General features: G+C 39.5%; 1 long non-coding RNA gene across 1 annotated transcript; it reads right to left on the bottom strand.

Moving 5' to 3' along the window:
• Positions 1–417: 417 nt before the first annotated feature.
• On the bottom strand, positions 418–3,320 carry LOC116652475. The gene is made up of 3 exons (XR_004305518.1): positions 3,256–3,320; positions 2,534–2,603; positions 418–613 (listed from the first exon to the last, which is right to left on the bottom strand). It is a non-coding gene; the product is annotated as an uncharacterized LOC116652475 (long non-coding RNA).
• Positions 3,321–13,352: the final 10,032 nt, after the last annotated feature.

Genomic DNA, 13,352 nt, shown 5'->3' with positions numbered 1-13,352 from the left:
ACAATCAGCACTGAGAATTTAAGAAGTCAATGGCCTTCACCTTTAGAGCACAAAATAATTTCTTCCATTCCGACCACAACTGCACTGTTGCTCATTAGAAGATTCCAGGTAGATCTTGTGATGCTATGGATGTGCTTGGGTCATAGCCACAAATCATTTTTGATAGAAAATAAGTCTACCTACAAAATATATTGCTCCTCACAAACTTCTCCACCTACACAATTATAACTATGTATTAATTAAAACAGCATCCTGGCAGCAAGAAAAATTAAAATGCAAGAAATTTCACTTTTTTTTTTTTCCCTTCACTTTTCTGAGTGTAAAGGATTTTTGATATGCATCATTTTATGAGAGCTATGACCACATACTGTGTCATTAGTTGATAAATACACATTCACTGTTGCTCAATGTCAAAGCTTCTGCACAACTGTTCTTATAATTTTTATTTCTGTGCTGCCTTTTCTCTGTTAACATACAGCTCTCATTTGCAACATACAGCTCTCCTCATTAGCTTGAGAAGTAAGTGGATGGTGCTGAGAAAGGCTGGTGGCTTGGCAATCACATTTATCATCACTTCCTTATGTTGGAAAAGGACGTATTTCTGCATGTAGACCTAAGACAAGAATTAAAAAGTTGCTAAGTGGTAGAATCAGAGTTAGTATTACTACTCTACTTGTGAAATACTAAACTTTGTTAGCCATAACAGCCAGAACTTTATAAATATAAAGAATTATTTTAAGTAGTGAAGTGCATGTTCCCTGGGAATGATTTAAGAAGTTCTCTTATTATTAAAATTGAGGTAATATATAAATGAAATTACTGGAAATTATAGCATTGAGCAGTAGAATGAATTTCTTACAGATTTCTGCTTCTCCCCGCCCCCCATGAAATTCTCTCCATATTATTTTCCAGATTCTCTCTTGTATTTCTTTGTTCTCTCTGCATCCTGAACTTCATAATTCCTTCAGTACCTCAGAGTACTTTCTTTAACCCAAATTATCAATTTTCATGAAACTCTGGCAAATATAATTGCATGGAGATTGTAAAATTGAATGAATTTTGTCAACAGATTTTAAAAGGTGTTAGGTGAATACAGGCAAACATACAGACATTTCAAAAGCCTAATTTTCATAAGAGACCAAGTGAGATGGTGGTAACAGCTGGTCTAAATGTGAGGACATAATTAATTATTCTGAACTTTGCAAATGAACCAGCAGATTTATACTTTTTAAGAACTCGTGGTAGCAGTTGGAAATGAAATTTTGTATAGCCAAACAAGACTGAAATAGAGAAGAGTTGTGACAGAACTGTGTTTACGGACAGAGATATTTTTTCATAGAAAGACTACAAAGTAAAAATGACATTTATGAATAACACTGAGGGAAGACAGAGAGCTATTAATATTGCTAAATCACTAGCCGTATGCAAACATAAATATATATAATTTGTCATAAGAAACAAAAAGGGTATTTAACACAACACAGTCACTACAGGACTGTGGTTAGTATTTTTTTCCTTCTTAAAGACAGTTCATTATTACAGTACAATAGAAAAAGCAGTATGTTGCTACAGTAATATAGGATTAAGACTGAGCTTTAATGATATCCTTTGTAAAAGAATGCTGAACATATAGAAGTTGAGTATTTAACCTTTTGGGTAGGAAATGCATGCTCCAAGCAAGCTAGCTAAGTGTGAAAATGTGATGGTGATAACAACACAATGTAAAAATGGCAGCAGTTTCTGCTTCAGCAGCTCACCTCCCTGTGGCTCATATCCTAGGCTGATGACACAGACAGAAAATACAGAATTAAAGTGCAAATGTAGACAGGACTAAGATCCGTCTCTTCTGGATGTTTAAATAATGTAAATTACCAAATTTTACTCAGTAATTCCTGCAGAGACTGTTATTATTTTCCTCACTATGAAACTGAAAACTATCAGCCTCCATAATTTGTTGCTGAATTACAGTGTATCTTTCAGAAGGACATCCAATTTAAACCTGATGACCAATAAACCACTTCCCTTGTGTTCCAGTGATTTGTTACAGTCACTATTAATGAGTTAGATTATATTTTCAATTTTCTTTTTTAATTTCAAACTTCATTTTCAGTCATGGGCTCCAGGGGTATATTTTTCTTTCAGATTGAGTTCTTCAGAAAGGTCCCTGACATTGGTTGCCCATGCAGGTATGAGGAAAATGTGTTCAAATAATCTGTTAATATTCATTAGCAACTTGTTTCAGTAGGTTTGGTGGTCTGGGTACAACTAGAGCTGTCTTGACTGAAAACAGATTTTTTCTTTGTGCTAGAAGCAGAAGCAAGCCAAGGAAAGGAGTGCAGCAATGCAGGCTCTGTTTCTTGTGACTTCTCAGATCCAAATCGTGCTGGTTTTCTTGTAATTCACGTGCAGGATTCAGATTACAATTTTAACAAAATTTCAAGTTCCCATGCATAGACCAAATGAGGGCAATGACAGAGCCTTTATTTGAGAAATAGGCACTATTGGAAAAGATATCAAAAAGGAATTAACTCACCCTTCCTGGTAACAGTTTGGAGAAAGGGATGAGCTGAGGAATGTGACTCTCCCCCATTCGTACTGTAGTGCTGCAGAAGAGAAGGGCAGGGGACAGGGGAACCCATGCAGACTGAGATTGTATGGAAGTCAGGTGGCTCCAGACCCCCCCGCCGCTCCAGGCACTCACATACTCTCATAGCTCACCCACTGGTTCAGGCTGTGAGCCTGGAATTCCACTGCACCATGTCTCCTACACAATACAACACAATAATTATTCAAAGAACAGAATCATCGAATCATCGAATCATCAAATCATCGAATCATCGAATCATCGAATCATCGAATCGTAGAATGGCCTGGGTCAAAAAGGACCACAATGATCATACAGTTTCAGCCCCCTTGCTGCGTGCAAGGTCACCAAGCACTAGACCAGGCTGCCCAGAGCCACACCCAGCCTGGCCTTGAATGCCTCCAGGGATGGGGCATCCACAGCCTCCCTGGGCAGCCTGCTCCTGTGAGTTACTACCCTCTGAATGAAAAACTTCTTCCTAATATCTAACCAACCCCCCCCCCCCCCCCCCCCCCCATCTTAGTTTAAATCCATTCCCCCTTGTCCTATCGCTATCCAGCCTCATAAATAGTCTTTCCCCCTCCTGTTTATATGCTCCCTTCAAATTCTGAAAGGGAATCATTAAGGTTGGAAAAGATCACTAAGATCATTTAGTCCAATCACCCACCTACCATCAATATCGCCAACTAAGCGACGTCCCTAGTAACCACATCTACTTGTTTATTGAGTATCTCCAGAGGCAGTGATTCCATAGTCTCCCTGAGTAGCCTGTTCTAATACATCATCACTCTAACTGAGAAGAAATTTTTCCCAGTATCCAAACTGAATCTCCTCTAGCACAACTTGAGGTCATTTCTTTTTTTCCTCCCAGTTACCTGGGAGAAGTGGGCAACTCCCAGCTCCACAACCTCCTTTCAGAGGAGGTAGAGGGCAATGAGGTCTCCCTTGAGCCTTCCCCAGACTAAATACTCCCAGCTCCTCTAGCCACTCTTCATCATACTTATGCTTAAGATTTTTAACCAACTTCATTGTTCTTCTCTGGACATATTTTTGGGTCTCAGTGTATTTCTTGTAGTGAATGGCCCAAAACTGAACAGAGTACTGCCAGCATACTCAAGCATTATGTTACCAAATACTGAGGAAGTGTATATTAATTAGGATGAATTATGACAGTATTTGCTGAGATTGAATGTTGACAAGAATACTGAAGTGTATAATTTTAGAATCATAAAGTATTTTTCACTCAAATAATCTATTTATGCAGAATCCATAAAAAAGAAGCATATTTCTAAATAGGTAAGATCAAAGAGGACAGATTGCCTGCTTCATTTTCATAGAATCATAAAATCTTTTGAGTTGCAAGGGACATTCAAAAGTTGTCTAGTCCAACCTCTCTGCAGTGAACAGGGCCACCTACAGCTAGGTCAGGTTGCTTAGAGTCTTGTCCAGCCTGACACAGAACGTCTTCAAAGATGGGGATTTCATCATCTCTGTGCAACATGTTCCAGTGCCTCACCACCCCTACTGTAAAAAACTTCTTCCTTATGTCCAATCTAAATCTCTTCTCTTTTAGTTTGAAACCATTTCTACTTGTCCTAACATAACAGACATTGCTGAAGAGTCTGTCCCTTTTCTTCTCATAGCTTCCTTTAATTGCTGAAAGGCCACTCTCATCTCCACAGAGTGTCCTCCAGGCTGAACAGACTCTTTCAGACTGTTTTTATAGGATATATGATAGGTTTTCCATGCCTTGTGCCTGCTAGGGCACATAACTGGCTCATGTTCAGCTTGTCACAAACCATTACTCAAAGTTCTTCTAAGCAGGTCAGTGCTGCATCCTTTCATCCCCCAGCTTGAACTGATAGAAGAGAGTTTCCATGACCTTCTGCTTTGCTTTGTCAAACTTCATGAAGCTCTTCTAAGTCCACTGCTTGAGCCTGTCTAAGTTTTACTGAAGGGCATCCCATGCCTCAGGCATTTCAGCCACACAGCTTGACATAATCCACAAACTTGCTTAGGGCGCACTCAATTCTTTTATCGATTATTGTTGATGAAGATGTTAAAGACCACTGTTCCCAGTACTGGCATCTGAAGTACACCGATTGTCAACAGTCTCCATTTGGACACTGCGCTATTGACCAGCACTCTCTGGGTTTTATCCTGCAGCCAGTTCTTTGTCCATCAAACAGTCCACTCATCAGATTCATATCCTTCTAAGTTGGAGAGAAGGTTCTGACGGGGGACCATATCAAAGGCCTTACTGAAGTCCAGACATATAACATCAGTGGCTCTTTCCTTGTCCACTGATGCAGGATAAGAGAGAAAGTTGGTCAGGTAGGACTTGTCCTTGATGAAGACATGCTGTTTAACCCACTTCACCTCCCCCATTTCCCTCTAGCATAGCTTCCAGGAGGAGCTGCTCCATTCTGGTTTCATTGTACAATCCAACATTATAATAATGCTTCTTTTTGCTAAGTATTTTACCTCTAATCAAACCTATAATGGAAACTGCCCATTCAAGAATCACAATTAGCAGTGAGCTGGGGCAAAGACTGTCTGCTGGGCCTTCTTCTTGTGGAGATTTCTCCCATTGGGCTTTCTCCTCCTCTTTCATTGTCTTGGTGTTGTCAGTATTCCATGTCATGACACCATGCAGCAGTCTGTTTGGCACTGGAGCACAGTGCCAGGGAGCTATACTTCATGGGTTCTGAACTTCTATCAGTCTTAGCTATTCTGATGTGAATTCTGGCTCTCCATCAGTAAGATATGTTGAGAAGACACTGACTACAATTCCCACGCAAGAACAGAGTTGTTAGATCAAGCAAAATATTTTTTTCTTTTTCGGAGCTTCAGTGTATCCTGATATATTTATTTCATGCAGTGAAATATTAAATCAGAAAGAAAGACACAGACTGGGGAGAATGAAGCAGCATGTCCATGCAGTTTCTGTTGAAGGGTGAGGTTTGATTAAGGCCAGCAAGCTCTAGATTTTATTGCTCATTGTACAGAAGTATGTTTGTAATATGCATCATAGATGAGGTTTCCTATAAAGCAGATATTGAGACGTGTATTTTGAGAAGTGGAATTATGAAATATTCAGTCAAAAATCCAATTTCACAGCAAACAATATTCTTTGTTTTCTACAGAATACTTCACTTGTGAATTGCACTGAGATCTAGAGAAAAAAAAAGCACACACACAAAAAAAAAAACCACTGGTCACTGGAGCTATAGTTCAAGCATTCTAAACTTATTTTTGTTCATACTAGTCTTTTCATATATTTAAACATTTAGGTTTAAATCTTAATTAAAAACAAAACATAAGAAACCTGTGCAAATTGAGTGCATATACTCCTTGCTGTGGTAGAATTTGTCGAATAGAAGTGACAAGACAGTTCTGCTATTTCTTTTGTGGAATGGCCAAGCATTTTATAGGTGCTGGAAGCCATGGTTGTCATATTCTCCATGCTTTAACACAAGTTCCTTGGCTGCCAGCATTACATCAGAAATCTGCTTTCGAGTCTCCTGAAATGCCTGTAAGCTTCATGTTGTACAAGTCTCCTGTACCCGCTTTTCCTCATCCCAGATCTACTAGAATTTTGGGAATGCTAATAAACTCCTGCATGCTTGGAATTCACTTGTCTACAATATTAGATTGTCAAAATCATAAAGTCTACGTTATATTGACTCAGGCTGACTAGCGCTGTCTTAATTCCTGAACATGGGTCAAGGACTATGGCAACTCCTTGACAGGCAGATATGTTTAGCAGCCTGGCCACAGGCTGTTGTACCCATTATCCTCTGCACTAGGGAATTGTCTTGGACACATTTGACTTAATGCTTACTTTGCCATCTACTGCAGATGTAACCTTTTGCTAAATAGAGAAGCACAGTTGTTCTGGAAAGCAAGGGAGAAGGTGGCCTGGCCAAGATGTTGAGCAGCACAGGGGAAGGGGCTGTATATTTGCTTGGATGGGAAAGAGCTGGACAGAAAAGGAAGCATGATAGCTTGGTACACAGTCTTCTTCAGTACATAAAGAGCTATGACCTCTCTTCATTTTAGTAATATATGCAAGTGAGACAAAAAATGACATGGAAAAGTTAAGCAAGTAAAACAGTTATGAGGAGCCTGAGAAGTAACAGCTGCTTTGTTGCAGGGCAGTAAGGAGTGGTTAAGTGATGGCTAATAATTATTATCAGATAGAAAATTGTTATTTTCTGCTTGATTTAATAAAAGAAATTTTGAATTCTTATACAAATGACTGTCAATGACAAAAAAACAAAAACAAAAACAAAACAAAACAAAAATTGATGATTTCTCACTGTAAAAGAGAATTTTGCATCTGATTTTCTTCATGAAAAGAATAAAGCAGAAGAGACCAGTATTTTCAGTCTTTGCCCCACCATGGCTGCCACCACATCTGTGATCTTTTCCCCAGGGAAAACCAGCACGAGTTTGTGTGGATACAGGTGTGCTGATGAGCCAGCTGATTAGCTTGGTGGCAATCAACTACAACCAGATGCATGTCATTTCTTGTTTGACATTTTCTATGTATATACAATTTTTCACAGAATCAATGTGAAATCAAATATATTGAAAATCTTTTCCTCTTGCTTTTAAAAATACTTCAAAATTGTCAATGATTCAGAATTTATTGCAGAAAAAAAGCAAAGAGGTGACCAGCTAATATTAAGCAAGAAGTATGATTACATAAAACTAATTTATTTAAAAATCTAGATGAAGAACTGCCATGTTTTATGTGTTTTTCTGTACACTTGGTTTTGTTACTACCCGTCTATACTCTATATTTCTCTCTGTTTTATTTTACTTCTATTTTCTGCTGGGCTAGCATTATATCTTGGTAGGCAGATAGATGAAAGATGTTTTCGATTTTTTTAATCAGTTATTTCTTATTCTTTATCCTGTAATCTACACATATTTGTCTGAACATTTTAGATCTTGCTATAGTGTGAAAACTGATGAACATTTTTCATTGTTTCTCTAATTAAAAAATCCACTTCTTTTCCCCTTTTATTGAGATTTTTCTTCCATGTTTCTATTAAAAAGAAAGAAGAAAATTTAGAAAAAATAATGTATTCCTTATTACTGTAAACAATCCCCTAAATGAGAAGGAACAACAAAACATGGCTCTCATGCTTTACTAACAAGTGATGTTGGGTAAAATTAGCTATATATTTATTGGGAGAATTGTGGAAGTAGTTTTGACACACAAATCAAGTGTACCTCCTACTTGTTTTTAGTATGATCTGAAAGATTTTTCATTCAAGTTCACTGGCAACTTATTCATATAAAAAGGTCTTATTCAAATATTGTTTCAGAGTGTGCCACATCCTGTTCACTTGATGTTGCCAGAGGGCTGGGCTGCATCTTCTGTTTGAGTTGTTAATAACTGTCTCAGCAAACCATGTGTAGACCATGCAAAACTCAGCCCTAAACATCATTTGAGTGATGAACTTGGAAGCTGGTATTGTAATGGGTGTATTTGTTATTCATAAACATTGTTGGCATAGGGATGCTGTCTTAATTTGACTGAACAGCACTGAAAAAGGGCTAGGTGCTAGTAGTTAAGATTAAATTAAAAGAATGAGCATTTTCTTTTCAATTTTGAAAAAGTAAAATAATGTTTTAAGGACTCAAAATAAAAAGGTCCTTTCTAGGACCTTATTTAAAAACTCAGTATGTAGAAAGTCCAGAAGTGATTCAATTCTTTTTTGTTAAATTCACTTTTCACTTCTGAAGTACTGTTTGTTCCATCCTACCATTATCACTGTATGCTGGCAAGCCAGGACTGTAAGTACCTGTAAATTAGGCCTTGTTGTAGAGCACTGTGTTTGAAGTGACTCATCCCACTAATGATGACTTCTGGCAAGTGTAGTACTAATTTAGTGCAGAAAAGTGGCATCAAGTTTTGAGACTAGAATGGTTTCAGCTACAGTCCTGGTGTAGCTTTAACTCAGCTGATGACCCCAAACCCACAAAAATGAAAGAAATAGAATCAAAATAGTATAAGCTGAAGTCCTTTGGTGTTTTCTTTCTTTTTCTTTTTCTTTTTCTTTCTTTTTTTTTTTTTTTTTCTTTTTGTCATGGTTTAATAATTTTGTAATTTTGCTATCAGTATTCCACATCATAACATCATATAAAGCATGAATAATTTTACTGAATCTGCAACTTACAGAAGAAGACTACATCTCCCAGGGAACATAATGGTCAGAGATGGGTCATGGGACCTGGACACTATATTATCTCTATCACAGGCTGAACTGACGTCTTTCGAGTTCTGGCGTTCAGTGGAGTGTGTGGGAGCCTTCAGCCATTTAGCTTAGAGTTAACAGTAGGTCTCTTGGTTTTGGGACTCATTCTCTCTCCTATTTTCCTTGATTCGTTTGCTTAATTTCAATTATTTATATTATATTTTGTTATCCTGTATTTTGATATAATAGTTAGTAAATAAGTGTGCCTCCTTAGATCGTTGCTGTGATTTTCTTCTCCTAATTAACTTTTCCTTTTGGCCTATGGCCCCTGCAGGGTCCACGGGCCACCCTGTCACAGACGCAGGTAGATTTTCATTAAAACCGTGACACTTTTCTTTTCTTCTTCTTTTTTTTTTTCTTTTTTTTTTTTTTCTTTTTTTTTTCTTTTTTTCTTTTTTTTACAACTCTTCTGTTGTTTTAAACAACAAAAAATAAACTATATTGGGTCTCTTCTGTCTCTTCTGACTATGCTACAGAGGAGCAGCCCTCCTGTTTCTACAGTGGACAACAAAGGAAATTTGCGTTCTTTCTTTCAGAATAATTAATCATATGAGAAAACTATTCTATGTGTTCCCAGCAACATTTAATGTGCATATTCAAAACTTTTAGCTGATCTGGAGTCCTTTGACCTTTCTCACTGAGACTCGTTTTGAGAACTGGACTGCCATGAGTAAAGTTTATTCAACTTTTTTCAACTCAGGCAACAAGGACTGGAGACCACAGTTTCATGAGACTTCCAGCTTAGTTCAGTTAGGAAGGAGTTAAATCACTATGGGCATTCAGATACCTTTGAAGATTCATAAGGCTATGAACTACCTTTTGTCCATTTGTGGTAAAATACGTTAAGTATAGATAACAATAAGTTAGTCTATACACTGAAGTCTTGCTTCTGAAACATTCTCTCTGTTGATATGCAGGCTGGGCAAATTTTAACTGTAGCGTGGTCACCACTATCCTGGGTTAGCAATTTACTTACTGGATTTTCTTATACATTCAGTTCTACATTGCCTGACTTATAAGGCTTTTTCTGTTTGTTTGCTTAGTTGCTTTGATTGTTTTGTTGTTCTTGTAATGAATTTTACTCTTGTTTAGTTTCTAAATGAAAGTGATATTTTGGAAGAACCTCTATCTTTGAGTTAGTAGTATCTGTAAAAAAAGATTTCTTTGGTTTGCTTGTGGAATTTTGCAATCTGTTATTATTCTATGTAATTGTAAAAAGACTTGGGTATTGATGTACCTGCTGGGTAATAACTTCTTCTACCAGCAAGTAGGTACATTGTAAAAGGTTGGGTTCTATTTATGATGATCAGGGACAGGAAACTTTCTTCAGAAGTAGCTTATCTGATTAGTTTCTGTGGGGCTGATGAACCTGAATGCAGTTAGCTCCTCTTTCCTCCTGGATACTTTTTGAGATGGAAGCGGCTTATGAACAAGATGTCCTCACAGACAAAATTGTTTATGCAGAAGCTTGTTAACATGATGCCTTTGCTCACAGACTTCTGCAGAAGCTTGCGAATTCTTCACCATTTGGTGTCTGTATGCTCTCACCAAATATGGTTTTAGTTATAAGGGTTAATCTACAGCTTGAACATATGAACTTTGGACTCACTGTGCAGGCTTAATAGGCCAATTAATATCAACTTCTCCTTGCCAGGTGGCATAAAGTTGAGGTTAATTATATACAAGATGTATGATATGAAGAGCGTTCACATACTGGAGGAACATGTATTAGGCAGATTGATAAGTCTGTAGTTTCCAAGTACTTCAGCCAGTGAGGAAAGGAGAAGAGATGTCAGGAAGATAAAAAAGAGGCTGCAACACCTGATACTTCGAGAGATCCTGTGGGGCTTTCCTTGAGGACCCTTCCCATATTCAAACAAAGAAAGCCAAAGACATTCCTTTGTCTCTTTCTAAATAAAGATAACTGAGCAAGCCAATCTGATCAGAAATTTTTCCAGCACTTCTCAAAAGCACAGACTGTTTTGTTCCTCAATACTTTGCCAGCCACGCTCAATGAGCAGATAAGCCCTTGGGATCCAAAGTGGAGGGGACCAGCTGTCCTAAATTAAATTTCTTTCTGTATGTTGGTGCTTCAAGTCTCTGGCTACAGGGATTGCCTGAGTCTGTTGCTGCTGGTGAAGGGCAGCAGGGATTCCACCTGTGTGAGGTGTGACTAGGTGGATGATCTGTACTGTACAGTGGTGGAGTTCAGGGAGGAGATGGAGAGATTAAGAACTATCAGAGAGTATGAGCAGGAGATAGAGATACTTGGGGAATTAACTCTCTGCTGAACTTGCAAGAACGGCACCAGAGTGATATCCCCACAGAGTATGGTAGACTCCTTGCCCTGCCATCATCCAGCAGAGGAATGTGATTTAAGAGAAGACGAGCTGTGGAAACAGGTCCCAACTCAGTTTCACAGGCAACCCCCATCTTAACCTCCCTCAGTTCCCTGAGGTGCCCCTCCATAACAGGTTTGAGACTCTGGATCTCAAGAGAGATGAGTGAGGATGATGAAGTAACTGAGAGAAGCCTGAGGATTACCAAAAAGGACTTCAGGGGACAGGGTTGGCTAGTGGATGGAGTGGGTATACAGGCTGTATTTTCCTCTATCCCTTCAGTGGCAGAGAGGGATACTGAGAGAAGAAGGAAAACTCACATTATAAATACATAGCTGAAAGACTGGTGCAAATGCAAAAATACTGGTTTTTTGATCATGGGGCAATTTACTTGGCACCTCACCTGATGGCTAGTGATGGGTCTCACCTGTCTCTAAGGAGGAAATTATCCTAGCCCACAAGCTGGCAGGACTTGTGGAGAGAGCTTTAAATTAGGTGTCAAGGGGAAGGGGATAAAATCAAGCCTGCTAGTAGCAAACAATGATGAGATTTGGGATAAGGTAAGCGCATTTATGTCAATGTATGCAGTGTGTGCAACAAGCAGGAGGAACTGGAAGCCATGGGTGACAGGCAGAGTATGATTTGGTTGCCATTATGGAAAAAGGTGGGATTACTCTCACAACTGAAATGATGCTGTGGGTGGCTATAAGCTTCTCAGAAGGGATAGGTGTGGACTGAGGGGTGGTGGTATGTCTTCCTGTCTTAGAGAGTGTTTTGGTGGTGTGGAGCTGGGGCTGAGAATGTTAAAGTTGAATATCTGTGGGTAAGGATCGGGGGAGAGCCAACAGGGCTGACATCATGGTGGGGATCTGTTACAGACTGCCTAATCAGTTTTTAGAGACTGATGAGACATCCCGTGAGCCATTGGTAGAAGTTGTTAGTCTTGGGAGGACTTCAACGGTTTTACAGCTATAGTAACAGTAAACAGGACGGTTTAGGAGAATCTCCATCCTTTACTGGATGTGGCAGGGAACATGACTATTGAGGATAAGAAAGAGGCTGAAGTTCACAATGCCTTCTTTACATCTGTATGGGAACCATTAAGCCATGGCCTGAACCACTGACTGAACACCTGGTTGAAGGGGCATAACCAGGTCTGGGAGCACAGGTGGAAGCAATTCACCTGTGTGACTGGAAGGGGTGGAGCCTGGTTCCCCAGCCTCATTTAAGGGCTGTTTGGAGGGCCAGGCTGAGTATGGTGGTGAATGGAATTAAATGTATCTGGTGATCAGTTGCAACTGGTGTTCCCCAGGACTTGGTACTGGGGCCTGTCCTGTTCAATATCTGTATTGATGACCAGGAAGAGGGTATTGAATGTATCATCAGTAAGTTTGCAGATGACATCAAGCTGGGAGGAAGTATCTATCTGCCAGGTGATTAGTAGGCTTTACAGAAGGATTTGGACAAGCTGAATAACTGGTCTGAGGCCAATGGGATGAATTTCAGCAAGACTAAGTGCCAGGTACTGTGCTTTTGTCACAACAACCCCAGGCAATGCTACAGGTTTGGGGTAGAGTAGAAGAAATGAACTGGGGACTGTTGATTGATGATCGGCTGAACATGAACCAGCTGTATACCCAGGTGGCCAAGAACACTAATGACTTTTTGGCTTGCATCAGTTCTGGCATTGCCAGCAACAGCAGGGAGGTAATTGTCCCAATGTACTCAGACCTGGTGAAGCTACACCTCGAGTTCAATGTTCAGTTTTGGGCCCCTTACTACAAGAAAGACATTAAGGCCCTGGAGTGTTTTTGGAGAAGGGCAATGAAACTGTGAGGGGTCTGGAGCACCAGTCTTATAGGGAGTGTCTGAGGGAGCTGGGATTGTTTAGTTTGGAGAAGAAGAGTTTTAGGGGAGACCTTATTATTTTCTATGACTATCTGAAGGGAGAATCATAGAATGGCCTGGATTGAAAAGGACCATAATGATCATCTAGTTTCAACCACCTTGCTATATGCAGGGTTTCCAAGCACTATACAAGGCTGCCCAGAGCAACATCCAGCCTGGCCTTGAATGCCTCCAGGGATGGGGTATCCACAACCTCCTTGGGCAGCCTGCTCTGGTGCATCACAACCCTCTGAGTAAAAAAACTTCCTC

The sequence above is a fragment of the Coturnix japonica genome, chromosome Z (genome assembly GCF_001577835.2).
Source record: "Coturnix japonica isolate 7356 chromosome Z, Coturnix japonica 2.1, whole genome shotgun sequence".
Lineage (NCBI taxonomy): Eukaryota > Metazoa > Chordata > Aves > Galliformes > Phasianidae > Coturnix > Coturnix japonica.
Note: the sequence above shows the minus strand (reverse complement) of the source record. Positions and strands in the feature narration are given on the sequence as shown.